Raw genomic sequence first — 15923 nt, forward strand, 5'->3', positions numbered from 1 at the left:
GTCAAGTGCATAAGCCATCCCACATAGTGGCACAGTCTGTTGGCAAGTTTAAGATTTATCTCAGGACCTTCAATGGCAACTGTGTGAGAGCCTAAAGCCTTCATGGCAAAGATAAAATGGGCATTGGCTTTTGTATATAGGCTCATTTTTATATATTAATTTATATTTAAATCAATCTTCTTTGATGAAATTTATTGTTCATTTGAGGTGTGACACAGCCTTAAAAGGAGCCAGCACTTCATATATTCCCAATTATTTTTAAGTATACAAATTGATAAAAATGTATACACAGTCTTAAAACAACCTCTATCATTGCACTATCCCAAACCTATAGGTAAATAAGTTGGATTCCTCTCTGCCTCAACCCTGCATTTTTTAAACACCCTTCCCTAAACAGGAGTAGGTGATAGCACCCAAATTTCATTGAAGTGTAAACCATAATTGTTTCACTCCTGCCAGAGATCACTTAACTTAGACTTTAACTGCACATGTATCCAGATCTGTTTGCTAGGAATGAATTTTCATATTGCATTTCAGAAACAAATATTTCAGCATTTATCTCAAACTGTGTGTCAATCACACTCAGAGCTCAGCTGTGCCATCAAGTTATGCCAGTCATATGTGATCTGAGCTCACAGTTTCTGATAACCATCCCCGAGAATTTAATCTCTCTCTCTCTCTCCATAGCACTTCTCCAGTTCCACTGAAAAAGCAGGCCTGTCTAAAATGATGGTACAAGTGGAAAATATATTTCTTATTCTTCCTCTTCATGACACTGTTCCTTTCCCAGACATGAGGATTTAGAGGCTTGGTGGCTGTCTCTATCCTCTTTGGAACTAGCCCCTTCCACAGTAAAAAAGCCAGAACTGAGGGTTTCAGCTGGCTGCTATCTGTCACTGTCCTGCATCACTGCACTGATAAATTGACTTTTATGACTATTTGAGACCTTCACAGCAGCTGGGGGAAAAAAAAAATCCCTTTTGTTTACTGTATGATTTATATTCCAAATGAAGACGAAAAATATGGGAAGCTTCTAGGGAAAGCAAGATGCCGAATAAAAGAAGAGTCAGGTATAAAATAAACACTTATTTGCTCTTCTTAATGAATTTTAAAAGAAACACTATTCCTTCACTTATAAAAGGTTTCAGAATTGGTTAAAAATTGGCCAGACTTTGTAAGATTAATTTTATTTTCATTGATATTTCACTAATGCTTAGTGTGTTTAGGAGGAGGATTAACCTGTAGCCTCACCCATCAGATCAGCACCAGATTTCAGAAAGCCTCTCTGTAAACATATTAAAGGTTTTTGATTTGATCTAAATGAGAAATAAGTAAAAATCAATGTAATTTAAGGTATCATAAAAGCAAATGGAGCAAATATGATCAATGAGCTGACAATCCCCAGAAAAGCACCAGTGATTTATAGGAAAACACAGTTAGAGAAAAGCTGAGTAGCATTTATCTTCCTTTGAGTACAAAACAGCCTCCATGTCTGCCCAAGCCCAGTACTCTGACTGGGTTCTTTTAAAACTTTCTACACAAGGAGGGTTTAAGTCTGAACCCCAAATGTACCAATTTGTAGATATTTAATGTTACATTTTGATTTGGTGTAATACATCAACCTGCTGTAACCACAATAAAAGCACAGCGAAAATTGCACCATACAGTTCAACCAATAAAAATCAATATAAACCAATTGTCATTACCAGCCTTTGTATCATTGTGACACTGGACTTCCTTTCTTTGCCACTTAGTTTTCGTTCACTGTTATTGAGCTGAGCCAAGTATAGACTGCCTCCATGCTGGTCTGGGTGGATCTTTCAATTAACTTGGGCAAAAACATTTGCACAATCAGTTGAGCCACTCAAAGGATGCAGCTGGTTCATCTAAAATAAAAGACACCTTCTGCTGCTCCTTCTTTTGGGTTAAGTTCAGTGTAGGTTGGGTTGGGTTGGATATTTTTACTGGTTGGTTGCTTCGTTTGGAGTTTTGGGGGTTTTGGTTTGGGGTGGGTTTTTGACACTTTTGGTGGTTTGGGTTTTTTTTTTCTGGACCAGCTGTGGTCAGTCACACTCTCTGCTCCTCCCTGAGCACATCATGCTTGCACATCTCTGAACCTTCGTGCACTGCAGGGGATTATTGAGTGGTTACTGTGCTGCCTCTGCACCCTTTAACCCAGATTCTTCTCACTTCCTCCTTCCTCTGCTCCATCACCCCTTTCCCTCCATTCACATCCTCCTTTCTCACTGACCTTTCCACCTGGATTTGCTCCTGAACATCCTGCAGGGCAGAAGAGAGCCCAGCCCCACATGGCCTGCACAGTCCTCAGCCAGGCACTGCTCAGCTGTTGGCAGATACACCAGAATCACTTTAAAACCCCCTCAAATACCCAGGAAAACACAGCCAACCTTAGAAGCAGCCAGCCCAGGGTGACTGGGTGAAAAGTACCGAGTGTGAACTGCTGCCCTCAATCCCCAGCATCACCACAGCCCACCTACGCCTCAACCAGCCTTTCACACATTGTGATGCACTCCCAAACTTCAATTTTCTCCCTGTCAGAATGTCATCACATGTTTAGCTGGTCTAATCTTGGCCTACAGACACTGCAATTCTTTAAAAATTATGCCAGCAGATAGGCTACCTGTCAGACCATATCCTGATTTTAAGACATCTGCAAAATAGTCACATAGCAACATATTACAGAAATTAAATCTTACAGAATTAAATCTTATTTACTAAATAACTGCAATAGCATCATGCCTCTGATCAGTCACATCACAATGAGCTGTGTTTTCCTGGCAAAAATTAAACAACATTCCGGCTAACTCGCTTTAAACTGACATTTTTTAATGGAAAGAAGGAATAAGAGCACTCCAAGGCAGTTCAAGAACCATTCTTCAGATAATCCACAGCTAGGCTGCCACATACAGCAAAATCTGTCAGGTAAATTTTCCCCAGATTTAGGCCAATGACATTTGTCTGATGTTTCTACTCAGGAGACACACAGTGGACAATCTATGTGTCAATTTGCCTGTGAGACACTAGGAAATGTTGAATCTCATATTTTAAGAATAAAATACCAGGTTAAACTCATAGCAAGTTCTTGAGGCTGAGAAGATGGGAGCTTCCTTGCAAGGAAGTTGAATTTGTTACTCACTACCCATTAGGGGAAGAATGAAAACATTACTAATATTGCAACCTGAGCTTCACACTTGAAAAATGTTTGTCCCCCTGCAAACACAGTGGATTATTTCACGTGCTGGCTCCTCGTGATCCAAGTGCCAAAGCTGCACAGTGGTGGTCACTGAATGCTCAGCATTGCTGCTTTCCAAGAGTTATTTACCTTGTTGTTTAGGAAACAGAAATCACATCCCACAGAACTAACCTTTATTATCTCCCTCTGACAATGTTTGCCAGCACAGCCAACAGCTTTTATAACAACTTTTACCTCTGTGCTGTATTTATCCCACGCAGCACCTCACAGCCTCTGGTCTTACAGCTGCACAAGCTCCTTGAAGCTGTCACATTTCCCTTATTTTTGTACTTATGTATTTTTGTACATGACTTTGATGTCTTTTCCTCATTACTACCACACACTGCTGTTTCTCCAGCTTTTTAATAAAAAACTAACTCCTTACCTGGACACCATGTGAATATATTAAAAGTGCAGAGCTTTCAGCCCATTTAGTGTGACTAAAAATATCTAAACTTGTAAACTTTAATTCCTTGAACTAAAATACTCTCTTCCAAAATACCTGTCTACTGAATTTCACGGAAATCACAACAGTATCCTTGAAAAAAAATAACTTCTCCACAAGAACTTTTTTACAGAAACAACCTTTTGAGTGAGCCCAAATAATCAGAATGTATTAAGAAATTCCACCAATATGTTATAAACCATGAAGACCATCACAACAATTTTTCAATTCTTTTTGCAAGATGTAGTAAAGCAGCTATTTAGAAAACTTTTGAATCATACTAAATCAAAGAAGAACTAATAACAAATTCAGTGAATGCTCATGGATGTCAGGAGTAGCCAGCAAGATTGAAGGATAAAAACATAAAATAAAAATTTGAAGCAGTCTTACCACAGAAATGCCTTTTCCAGTACATTGGTTCTTAAATTCAAAGTTCATTCCTTCAGCTTAAATTATGCCATACTTTTTTTTCTATTTTACTGTATATATTATCATATCATACCATGATCACTTTTGAGAACACCACTTATTTAAAGAGCTTTGTAAGACTTACCCTGTTTATATTGCTCAATGTATAATCAATATGAACATTGCCATCTCCTACAGCAGATGGAAAGTGCAGTTCTTAAATTATACATTAGTAAGAGTCTGGGTTTATCTAAAAGAGCCAGGGAGAAAGGTATGGATTAAAATTCAGGTAAAATTACATAAAAAAGAACTTAGTGACAAATCAGACATTTGGTGACATCAGCATTCCATGACTTAATATATATTAAGCTGAATTTGTGTCTTAAAAATATTTGGGCTATAAGAAATAATTGTGGGGTTCGCATCTTTTCCCATTTTCCACTGTGTCTTCCCAGGGCAGACAGAAACTCCACAAAAATAGTAATTTTCTACAAAATGGTCACTCTTACATAGTACCCCATTAAATTGCTTGCAATGTGTGTGGATAAACAGACACCAAAGTGCACCAGTGGAAATTTAATCTAGGTAATCATATAAAATAAGGCAGAATAAAACAATAGATAATGGGTATGCCCTATATACAGTGTACATGAAGTATTAGGATTTGCAGGCAAAGATCAAATAAAACCACACCTAAAGCATTCTAATTTGAATTCAGCAAACCAGAGTTTGCTGGTTTTTCATCAGGAAGAAAATAATTTCTATTTCCACCTGGTAAAGGTCAAAATTTTAATTCAAATATGAGAATAGTTAGTTTTGAAATACTGAAACTTCCAGTCAAAACAAAACCCATGGCTTTTAATTCACCATTCTTTAAATAACTAGGTACAATGCACCTAAAACTTGAATAAGTAAGATGTTGCAGAGCTGATCCAGTGCTTATGAAGCATTATGAATTCCAGGGTGGGAGTTTTTTTCCCTCCCTGGTTGAAACACATAAAAGCTCCAAAATACCTGCCCTGTGGAAACAAAACAGCATGTGAGAGGGTCAGAAAGGAAAAGAAGGATCTGGAAAGGGCTTGTGATATTCATTATGGAAAGCTAAATGTGCTCGTGGAGCAGTTCTGTAGGGACTGTTGCTACACCCCTCAGGCAAGATCTGTCACAACTCCAGGCCAGGAGTAGGAGGAGACAAAGTGGGAAGAGGTACACACACATAGTCCAAAACCCATGACATTTTCTTATTTGTTAATGTGACAACTCTACTAATTCTCTCTTGCACCTGTAGGAGCTGTATTATTCACTAATTAACTGGAGGAATTACCGGTTGGCACAGCCATGAAAAAACCCTTGGGCGTTGAGCCTCAAACCTGAGCACCTGGGAAAGATTCAGCAAGGAAATAACCCTGCTATTTCTACTTCAAACAGCAAATAAAGCTGCTTTGTATCTCATTTCAAGACCATAATTTCCCAGCCAAAACCCAAGAAACCACCACCAATTTTGTGAACTAGCTCTCTTATAAATAATGGCATCACCAACAAATGTGCACATAATACACGTCCTAATGCAACACATCCCCTCATTTTGGATGGGAGCATCACAGCAAGAAGGGGACAGGACCATTCTGTGGCACTGAGAGTACTGCAGACATCTTTCCTCATTTTGCTTTTCTTCTGGGAAATTTTCTGTAAGAGTACAGACTAGTGCTTTTTCCCACACACTGATGTCACTGAGATGCAAATGGACCACTGGGAATAAAGTTACATGCACAGATGATTTCTCAGGCTTTTGTATTCTTCATGGGAAACAACTCCTTCACAATCATTTTCTTGGCACAAATAGTCATGTAATAATAGACATGAACAAATCTCTTTTCAGCTCAACAAATCTCCATGCAAACAAATTTTTCCCATTTCAGAAAAATCCTCCATGTTTTAATATTATGTGCCAGAGTAACATGACAACTACCTACTCTTAACTAACACATAATTTGATTCTTTGGATCTTCTTTGGAAAGGTTTAGAAAGTTTTCCCTTGTCAAACTAGGTGGAAGGGGAAGGGAGTGGGAAGAAGGTAGTGGAAGTCTGAGAAAACAACCTAGCTGTAGGAATGCCTCAGAATATGTCCATCAATGGATTAAAATCTATCTGTATGTGTTAGGGGATAAGAAAAATATTGCACACTGTTCACTTGATTTAAACTAGGGCTGGCAGTGATTAAAATAGAATTTTTCCCATTGTTATCCAGACAGTTCTATTTCTTAACTTTACATTGATAGAATAGTTCCAGATGGATAAATTACAACTGAAGGGAAGAGAAGATTGCACTATAGCTGCCAGAAGTTCGCTTTCAGCTTATTTTGCTGGGGTTACAATATTTTTCAGTAGGTGACAGTTGGAGACAAAAGATAGAAACAAGTCATACAGTCAGTCTTGGCTTCTTGAAAGATAAAAATAAACCCTGGATTACCTTTTCCTTAATAAAGACATCAGCAATAAAAACAAAGAAAAAAAAAATTCCAATTAGAAAGTCCTGTGATTTTTGAGTCAGTGTCATGTGGTATTACACTCTAGGCTTTACAACAAACTGGTGTGAATTAGTAGTTTAAAGAAATATGTGTAATTAAGCAGTAAATTATTCATACAGCCATGAACAGCTGCTCTGTAGGATCCAAGACATGATCCATGATATTTATACAACTATTATGCCTAGTTCTGTTTAAACAACTGGTAAACACTTCAAGTGAAATAATTATTAGAAGGCCAAAAATAAAATAAAAAAAAGAGCAATGTTGGAATCCCAGCTTAAGCCTCTCTCAAAATAGGATGGGCTCATTCACCTACATTCTTGCAAATATTACCAAGAGTTTGCTGTTTTAATTTTGGACAACAGCTACAAAGATATTGCTAAATAAGAATGTGGCTTTTTTTAACTTCTAGTTCAGAACAGAGAAAATAAAGGAGGAGTAATTCACCTCATAAGCAGCATTAGAATCAGGACACAAAAAAGCTGTTGATGAATGAAGTTTACAATAGCTTTGGCAGCTGTATTTTGCCTTCATTCTATAAAGATTACTTTCTCAGAGATAAGTTAATAACATAACATGTGATATCTCTATCTTCCAACCTAAAGACAGGAAAGCTTCCAAGCTATCATTGTCTTACTCAAGTTTTCTTCCTTTTGACCAAGTGTTCATAGCTGAAACAAAATTTTAGTGTGTTTAGAAATACTATCTAAATTATTTGCTTTGTAATATTGGCCAAACTGATTTCTAGATTTTACCTCATATATATTTGCCTTTAGATTACAAAAATGGCATCTGATTTTGAATGGCATAGAGTTTTTAATGTGGAAATAGATAACTAGTTGACTGCTTTTCACAGGGCAGAAGTAATTTTTTTTTCATTAAATAGTCCAAAGATATTTATGGAAAAGGTTATTATTTCCGTTTTTTAGTTTCATTTTTATTTTTTAAATGAAAATGTGACCTGTTAGACATCAAAACAAGGGTTCAGCCATAGAGGATATTCTGATAATGTAACACTGCATGGAGGGGAAAAAGTGAAGAGAGTCATAGAAATTCTCTTTTAAAACTGTTTTCAAAATGGTTATTGAGTAATGTGATACTTTGAAAAAGAAAATTATGATAAACCATTAAAATCATGACATTTTCATAAAAATCTTAGCACCTTTACAATAATATCTTTACAACAACTGCCTGAGATGTGACTGTATAAAGCTGATGTTTATTCTTGCAGAACTGTCCCAAATGTCACTACAGAAATGTTAATGTTAAGTAAACTAGAATAATTTAAATGTATCAGAGCTCACTGCTGTACCACTTGGAGTTCACAGACCAGATGTCATAAATAGAAACAGAACCCTGGGTAATCCTTTACATAACACACCTATTTATTTGTCCTAAGCTTGTTTGTTGTTCTGCTACATCTTACACCAAATTAATCTTTTTTTCCACTGCTATGAGGATGGTAACATTGGCATTGATGAAGAGAATAAAGTCCCCATGAAATAATCCTGCCCACTCTTGTTTCCAGATTTCTTTCTCCTACAGTAAATTCCTGCTTTCAGTCTTTCAGTTTCCTGAATGCTGTCATTTATTTTTATTTGATAAACCAGTCCAAAGCTTATTCATGTGCAAAGCTAAATCAGACACTGCTGAATAAATTCTGATTTATGCCCAGATTTTACCATCTCTGATCACAACGAGCACCATACATCTAAAATTATTTCCATGGGTGGCGACATAAGCCAAGGGGCAGAATAAAGGGTCTTTAGAGATTATCAGTGCACTTAGTTTCTATCAGAGATATCACGTGTGTTGATTCTTTTTTAGCCATATTTTGAACACTTGGAGCCAGGTTTATACTAAATGTGTATGAGCACAAACTCAGGCTGGAGCAGATTTGATACAAAATCATTTTCAGCACAAACATTTCCAGGTAAGCAGCATAGCCCCCACTGTGGGAGAAAATGATCTCTGTAAAAGCATGTGCAATATTTACCAGCTGAAAGTGATCTCAAAATAGCAGAAAAGTATTTGCTTGACAACAGAAACAGCCAGCACACAATGCAAAAAGTACAACCCAGAAGGTATCTCCCAAATCCAAAGGGAACACACACTGAGGACTCCTGAAAGGAAACCTGTATCCACAACCATCTTTATAGAAGTAGAAAAAGGAACATTTGTTCCTCAATCATCTCTTGGGCATCCTTTCTTTATCAGAAGAAGCTACAGCTGGGTTAAGAATGAGATGAGCCAGTGTGCTCTGTACACACCCAATCAATCTCTGCCTGCTCTTGTGTCATTTGCCACCAGACACAGAAGGGGAGATTTCCCTACTAGACAGGATTTCAAGCAGTATTGGTGTTATCCATCTATGCAAAATCCAGCTGGAGACATGGGAGCAAGAGCAACACGTTCACCACACTGATCAAAAATAAAACTGTCAGGTCATCACTTTTCTTATTCCATTTGTACTCCCTTCTCCTCACTCCCCTGTGTGGGATGTGTGATTAAGCAGCAGAAAACATGGGGTTTGGGCCCAAACATTTTCTTCTTATATCAGACAGAGACCAGCCACTGAGATGTTACAAAAAGCAAAGCAATGTAATGCAGTTCCCAAGGAAGTCTTCTCTGAAGCTATAAAACATGCTCAGCCCAAATTCCCCCATGGTCTGTGCCTCTGCTCTCCAGAGACAGGTCCCCTTTTAGGAATATGGGCACATCAGTGGCTCAGCTGGAATCAAAATACATAAAGCAACCCAAAATTCAAACAGATCCTTTGACTCAAACAGAGGAGCATGAGGCTTGATTTTACCTTTCATTCCATCTTTCCCCTTGTTTGCTGCTACTTATACAGTTTTTCCTTAAATATTTGAGATTATCTAAGATAAATCTCCTGATAGACTATCAGCAAGGTCTGAAAGCTGACCCAAATTGTAATAATATTTTAAAAAAATTGGAATGTAAGAAGTGCTAATAGAGGAGGAAATATTTTAATCTCATGAGCTGGATTACCATTAGGATTCCCAAAATCTTGGCAACTAAATGTTTAACACGATCATCTGTGAAGTCCTTTTTTGCTTTCTCAAATTTAGGAAGCTGAGCTGAACTGGAGCAGTTCTAACCTTGGATCTCCCCAGACAATTTCTTTCACCAAGTTTAGTTAGGAGCCACTGCAAGAGCACTCACCCTCTGTCTCCTGATGCAGGCAGGGGAAGGTCAGTGCTTGGCTTTCTGCAGGAGACTCTGGTGAGAACAGAGTTCAAGTTAACATCTCACTCGACACATCTGCCAAGTGGTTTATGAGCCTGAAAACCAAACTAAAAGCAGCTTGCTAACTGTGAGATAAATTTGGAAGGACTTCTCTAGCCTGCAATAATCTGGGTATTTCTAATGCATTATAAATTTATAAATGTAATTATATAAATTTAATTATATAAAATTATATTAATTATTATATATTGTTATATATTGTATTAATATTGTATTAATATTATATATAATTTAATTATAGAAAAATTATAAATTTATAAATGTAACTTTGGGGTCTTGCCATTCAACAATCTTGCACAGTAGAAATCCCAAGTTTCTGTGGAAATAAGGTATCTGACACAATGGAGAAAAAGTTTTATGTTAATTGCTTCAATAACCTCCAAATTCTTCTCTTCCTTTTCATTAGAGATATATCTAACACATGGGCTGGCCTGAATGTTTGCTGATTATGACTCAAAAGGCAAAACAAAAGAAATTAAGATTATGGAAGCCATAATACTGTTGTCTTGGGATAACTACTCTAATTAATCCACCACCTGTACAAAATCTTCTGTCCTTTTCCCCTCATTATATTTAGCTTTACTCTGCTTCTATAAAGCTTGGCATGTTAAGTAACCACAGAATCAGATATCAGCTGCTCTGACTGCACCCTAGGGTGTAAAGACCTCAAAAAGTATTTAAACTGGCATTATTTTTTTCCTCCAGCCTTTTTGTAAATATTTCTGAGTCAATGTATGGGTAGCACTGAGAAACAAAAGGAGGGGCAGAACTGTCTGAACACAGAATTCCAGCAATTCATACCAGGGGTAGGCAGTTCCAAGTGCTCCTGTAAGACTCCAGGGCCACATCCCCAGCTTCCACAAGCACAAAGCCACTGGCTACTCAAACAATCTTTTATTTGTGTGCTTCTCTTCCATTGTGACATTTTAGGCAGATCTGCTCTGATAGGTTCAGGGTGAAAGTTTTTCATACAAAACCACTGACATGTAAGGGTATGAATTTTTGTGTACATTTTAGTGACATTTTCAAGAACCTCTAACACTGAAAGCCAGAAGTTAGACCTAACTTCAAGGCAGGCATTGGCCTGGTAGTGAAGTTTAATTATCCAGCTGTTGAAGGCCCAGTAGCTGACTTCTTACTTGACCATGTTTAAAAAAACCAAGAATTTCTTGGGCTACAGGAAGTTCTTCTGTTTAAATTTTAAAAAATAAATAAATAATAAAGGGAAACAACAGAATTATCAGGTTGGATATCAGGAAAAGGTTCTTCACCCAGAGGGTGGCTGGGCACTGGAACAGGCTCCCCAGGGCAGTGGTCACAGCACTGACAAGTGTCCAAGAAGTTGTTTGGACAATGCTCTCAGGCACATGATGTGACTCCTTCAGTGTCCTGTGCAAACAGCCAAAGAAAAGGTATCTGCCCCATTTTGTGGGGTCCTGAGCCTAACAAGGATTTAGAACAGGACAGCATTGGGTGGCCACCCAATACCCAAAACTGCCCTCACCATTTGTGCCTGTGAGCTGGAGCTGTGAAAGAAACCAGTATTACAGGGGATTATTTTAAATACCAAAATAATACCTGAAATAAGGAAAGATGTATGCTCTCAGCCCAGCTCCAAAGAGAGATAAAGTCACAGCAAAGATTAAATAATCATTTCCCTAAGGTTTGGCCTTTTTCTCTACAGGCTTTCAGTTAATTCAGGTGAAAGAAAATTCCTGCTAAGCCGTGCCTCACTACACTGCTCCCTGAGGAGTTGCTAAGCAGTGAAAGGACACCCAAACAAGCCAGCAGTTCTTGATAAACATCACTTATTAATCAAAGTTTCCTATAACAAACAATGTATCATTTAAAGAGATAGCAATTAAGGATCTCAGTGAATAAGTGAAACTTAACCCATCACAGCTTGTAACTGGAAATATGTCCAATTACAATGCATGGAACAAACCAACTTGTTTTGTATCCCTGCACTTTTGGATTTCACTGCACTCAAAGCACAAGGAATAAATCCAGATTTCATATGAGAGGCTTCTTCTGAGCAACAGTGACCCTGCTTTACCTTGCACATGAAAAACAAGTTGCTGCAGGATTAGTCCACAATTCTGGTCAGAGCATCCTGGCAGCAGCTGATGCTCCACTGGCAACATCAGTGCTATTACTTAATGGTTTCAAAACTACCAGAAGAATCTTAAGATCATTAAGATGATGACTACTCACATTTATGAAGATGAATATCTGACAGGACTTAAAGGTATTTAAGTCACTAGCTACTTCAATACTGAGCTCATTGCTGTTGCAATTTTAAGGCCTGTGAAACTACTTCTAGAGATGAAAGGATTGCGGCACAGTACTCAAATAGCTTTGATTCAAAGGGTTTGTTTCAAGAAAAGTGTGATCAGCACAGCAGGTAAAGTATGGTACAAAATCAGCCCAGGATGTCAAGTGAATTTCACAGTAATGAAATGAATTGGGCATGCTGGCAGATGGAAGCAGGAAAGATATGCATCAGTATGTTAATTGTGAGAGTCTGTCAATGACTTCATCAAGTTTAATCTGTTTAATTGCCACTCTCCATAGCCTCTGTGACAAGACCACCCCATCTGTCTGGAATTATCAGACACATCCTCTCCCTCCTCAGTGGGTGCAGCTTGATCAGACAAGCAGCAACTGGCATGGAGAGCTTGGGGTTATTTAAGCGACAGATTCCAAGAAAAGAGGCAAGTAATTTTCGAGGAGACAAACAAAAAACACTGACTGAGCTTTGAATGTGCACAGAAGTGCAGGAAAGCCAAATTGCCAGGTAGAGCTGTAATGAGCAGACAGTAAAACAACCGCACAATTAGGCTACATAATTGTACTGAGGCTGGCTGGGACAAAGCTAACATTGCTCATAGCAGCCTGCAGGATGCTGTGCTTTGGATTTAGGTCTAAACTCATGCCAGTGTCCCGGCTATTGCTCAGCAGCACAGCAGGAGGGGGGGTTGAGGTTGGGTTTTGCCCTTCCACTCTGTCCCCAGGGATGCAAGAAGTCAGAAGAGGACACAACCAGGAGGGCTGACCAAAGGGACATTCCACACCACATACCAATGTGCTCAGCAATTACAGCTCAGGGAAAGGAAAGAGAGAGGAACATTTGTGGCTGTGACACTTTTCTTCCCAAGCAGCCACTACATGTGTTAAGGCACAGCTTGCCAGCAGCTGCCTGGACACCCACCTGCTGATGGGAAACCATGAATGAACTCCTTGCTTCAATTTGCTTGCTCACAACTTTGTTCCAGTTTTTAAACTCTCTTCACCTTGACCCACAAGTTTCCCTCTCATAGTTCCCTATCCTGCTGTGGGGAATGAGCAAGCTACTGGCTGGGAGCTTGGCTGCTAGGTGGGGTCTACTTAACAAATTAATTTAGTAATAAAAATAGAAATAAGCTCGAGTTCCTCTATCAGGAGATTGGCACTTTCTGGCTGCAGTGCCCACTAAATCCCTACTTTTTTTTTTTCCTGCTAAATTCTCATGTAGATAAGCAGAAAGCACAACAGCAGCAATGCCAATGCAAGTATGTACAGCCTGTAATTATAAATACCATGAGAGGATACATGTTCTTCACAAACAATACGAAGTACTGGTTTAAAAGAATTTGGATTCAAAAGTGTGCAGATCCACACTGTCACTACATTTTTAACTTGTACACTGAGAGAGAGCTCGTATTTCTACTAGAAACAAACTTAGAACAGGAACTTATGGAAGGCTCTGGTTGCAGATTCTCAAGATCAAAACCAAGATTAGCTCCAAAACCTGAACATTTCTAACCCAGAGAGGCACAGCTGTGCCACCTCCAAGCCCCTGTCTGGCTGTCCCTGTAGCTGTATGTCCTACATGCCAGGTTTTTCCATCATGTAAGTGCCTACTTACAGAGCTACAGGACAAGGTTAACTGTCTATGTGGCTTATCAGAAGAGATGGATCACAAAAATCAATTTTTTATGTAGTGGATAGAGAAGGGCTCAGTCCCTCAGGATCTTCTGTGTAATTCCATGAACTGCAATGAGGTGATTTGAGGGGGTTTTTTGAGGGAAATAGTGGAAAGAGCAGCTTTATGAAGTAGGAAGCTAAACAAATACACGTTTGTAATAGGATAGAGGATTACAGAAAGTCTAGATATGAATAAAACTCAGTTGCAAGTAATCACACTGATTAATCAAACTGGTGACAAACCTGAACTAAAAATACTGCGTTTTCTCAACAAAACCATAAGTATGATGGGATTCACACAGAACTGAGAACTTCTTCCTCTTTTCCTGGTGTGTGGAGGCAAGCAGCCCCCTTGCCATGTACACCATCACCTATATGAGCAGCCCCAGCACCAGTGCAGCCCTTTACCCTCACAGCCATCCCACTGGGGCCAGCACCATTCCTTGCTGTGGCTGTACAGGACCTGCAGGGAACACCCATTTCCCTCCCTGGCTGCACCCCAAGATCACAGAGGGCTGGCCCTGCTTAGGGTCCCCACAGAAAGCACTCTCCCCCACAGCTTGTGCCTGAGCTGAGACAGCCCCCCTAAAAAACAGGTTAGAACTGAGAACAAGATCAAGGCCACCTCCTGCCTCTTGGGGACCACAGTCCAGCACCTGGGCATTCCCCAGTGGCAGAGACATCCATCCATGCATCCTTTCAGCAGGAGGCTCCATGTCTGGAGAGCTTGCACAAGCCAACATTATAATAAAAAGATAGTCTGAATTCCCAGTGTGTGAAATATTTTGATCAGCTTAAGACACCTGAGTAAGAAAGGTTTCCTCAAGGGCACAAGGATCACAAGCCCCAAAAGCTGGCTGTTCTGAAGTAGTGGTATAAACCCATAAGTACTCTCTACCACTCCACATTACTGTCAGTGTCATCATGAAAAACCCTGAATTAATTTAATTCACTGCTATTTTCACAAAAAATAGCTAAAATCTTCACTACACTGTCTTCATTCACAAGACCTGCCCATCAAACAGGCAAAAGGATGTGTGGTCTTACCAGAAGTGACAGCAACTTTTCAACCAGATGCCCATCACATCTTGCAGGAAATTAATCAAAGCAACAATTATAGACATTAACATCTTATTAATGATCAATAATCAAGGAGACATTTTCAGTATAGATATGTTCAGTCTCCTTGATTTTCTCTTTTCATGTTGTACAATACATTTAAGAACAAATCCATTTTCACAAACCCAATTACATTTTCTAATGCCTGCACTGAAGTAGAAACAGGAGTCAAAAAAAAAAAAAAATTCAAGTGAGAGAAGAGCTTAGTACCAGTGAAATCAGCACCTTGTTTTTCCTCTTGCTGTAACCAAGATTACAGTGGAACACCGAGAAACTTCAGAGGAAGCTACATTAAGAAATTGACTTTGAAATCTTTGCTCAACTTGATGCCTAAAGAGAAAGAAAGGTTAACAGCTGTCTTACTGATAGATGACTAAAAACTACTGTAATTAGAGTGGCTGAGCAGCAGGTAAGATTTTTTTTTTGCATGAAACATTTGCTGCTTTGTTGGCAACATTTTCACACAAGTTATTCCTTTCCACACAGAATTATTCCATCTTCATAAACAACTTTTTTTTTTTAATTAAAATGATGAAAAAAAGCATCTCTTGTCTTAAATCAATTAAGAATTTACCTTCATTAATCCTCCTGTCATATCCATTTTACTTTGGAATTGTTAAAATTTCTCCCTCCTTAAATCTTACCCTAGCAGTCACAAATTCATGACATACCACCTACAATAACAGATTTCTCACTAGGTTCAAAGTATTTTCTTCAGTACCCAGTAAATGGACAAGAAAATAAAACAGGATAAAAGACATTTCTGAAATAACCTGTAATACCCCTCCCTCTCTTCCATGAATATCCATTTTACTTGATTTACTGAATTCCATGGCTTAAAGATAGGTGTGAAAGAGCTCTACTGGATTTTTTAAATTACTTTTGGCTAAACCAAGCACATTCCTTGCATGCAGTAAAAAACAGAGCAGTCCCA

At 38.7% G+C, this 15923-nt stretch overlaps 1 protein-coding gene across 2 annotated transcripts in view; it reads right to left on the reverse strand.

Moving 5' to 3' along the window:
- Positions 1-15923, reverse strand: part of POU1F1 (POU class 1 homeobox 1) — a 143527-nt gene that overhangs the window by 76785 nt on the left and 50819 nt on the right. Inside the window, exon 1 of one of the 2 annotated variants that reach the window (XM_058860275.1) lies at positions 9821-9879. The exons of the other annotated variant lie outside the window; for it this stretch is intronic. The gene's annotated coding sequence lies outside the window, so the exon portion shown is untranslated. Of the gene's footprint in view, positions 1-9820; positions 9880-15923 lie in introns of those variants that run through there. 2 annotated transcript variants of the gene reach the window in all.

Source organism: Poecile atricapillus, chromosome 1, assembly GCF_030490865.1.
Source record: "Poecile atricapillus isolate bPoeAtr1 chromosome 1, bPoeAtr1.hap1, whole genome shotgun sequence".
NCBI lineage: Eukaryota > Metazoa > Chordata > Aves > Passeriformes > Paridae > Poecile > Poecile atricapillus.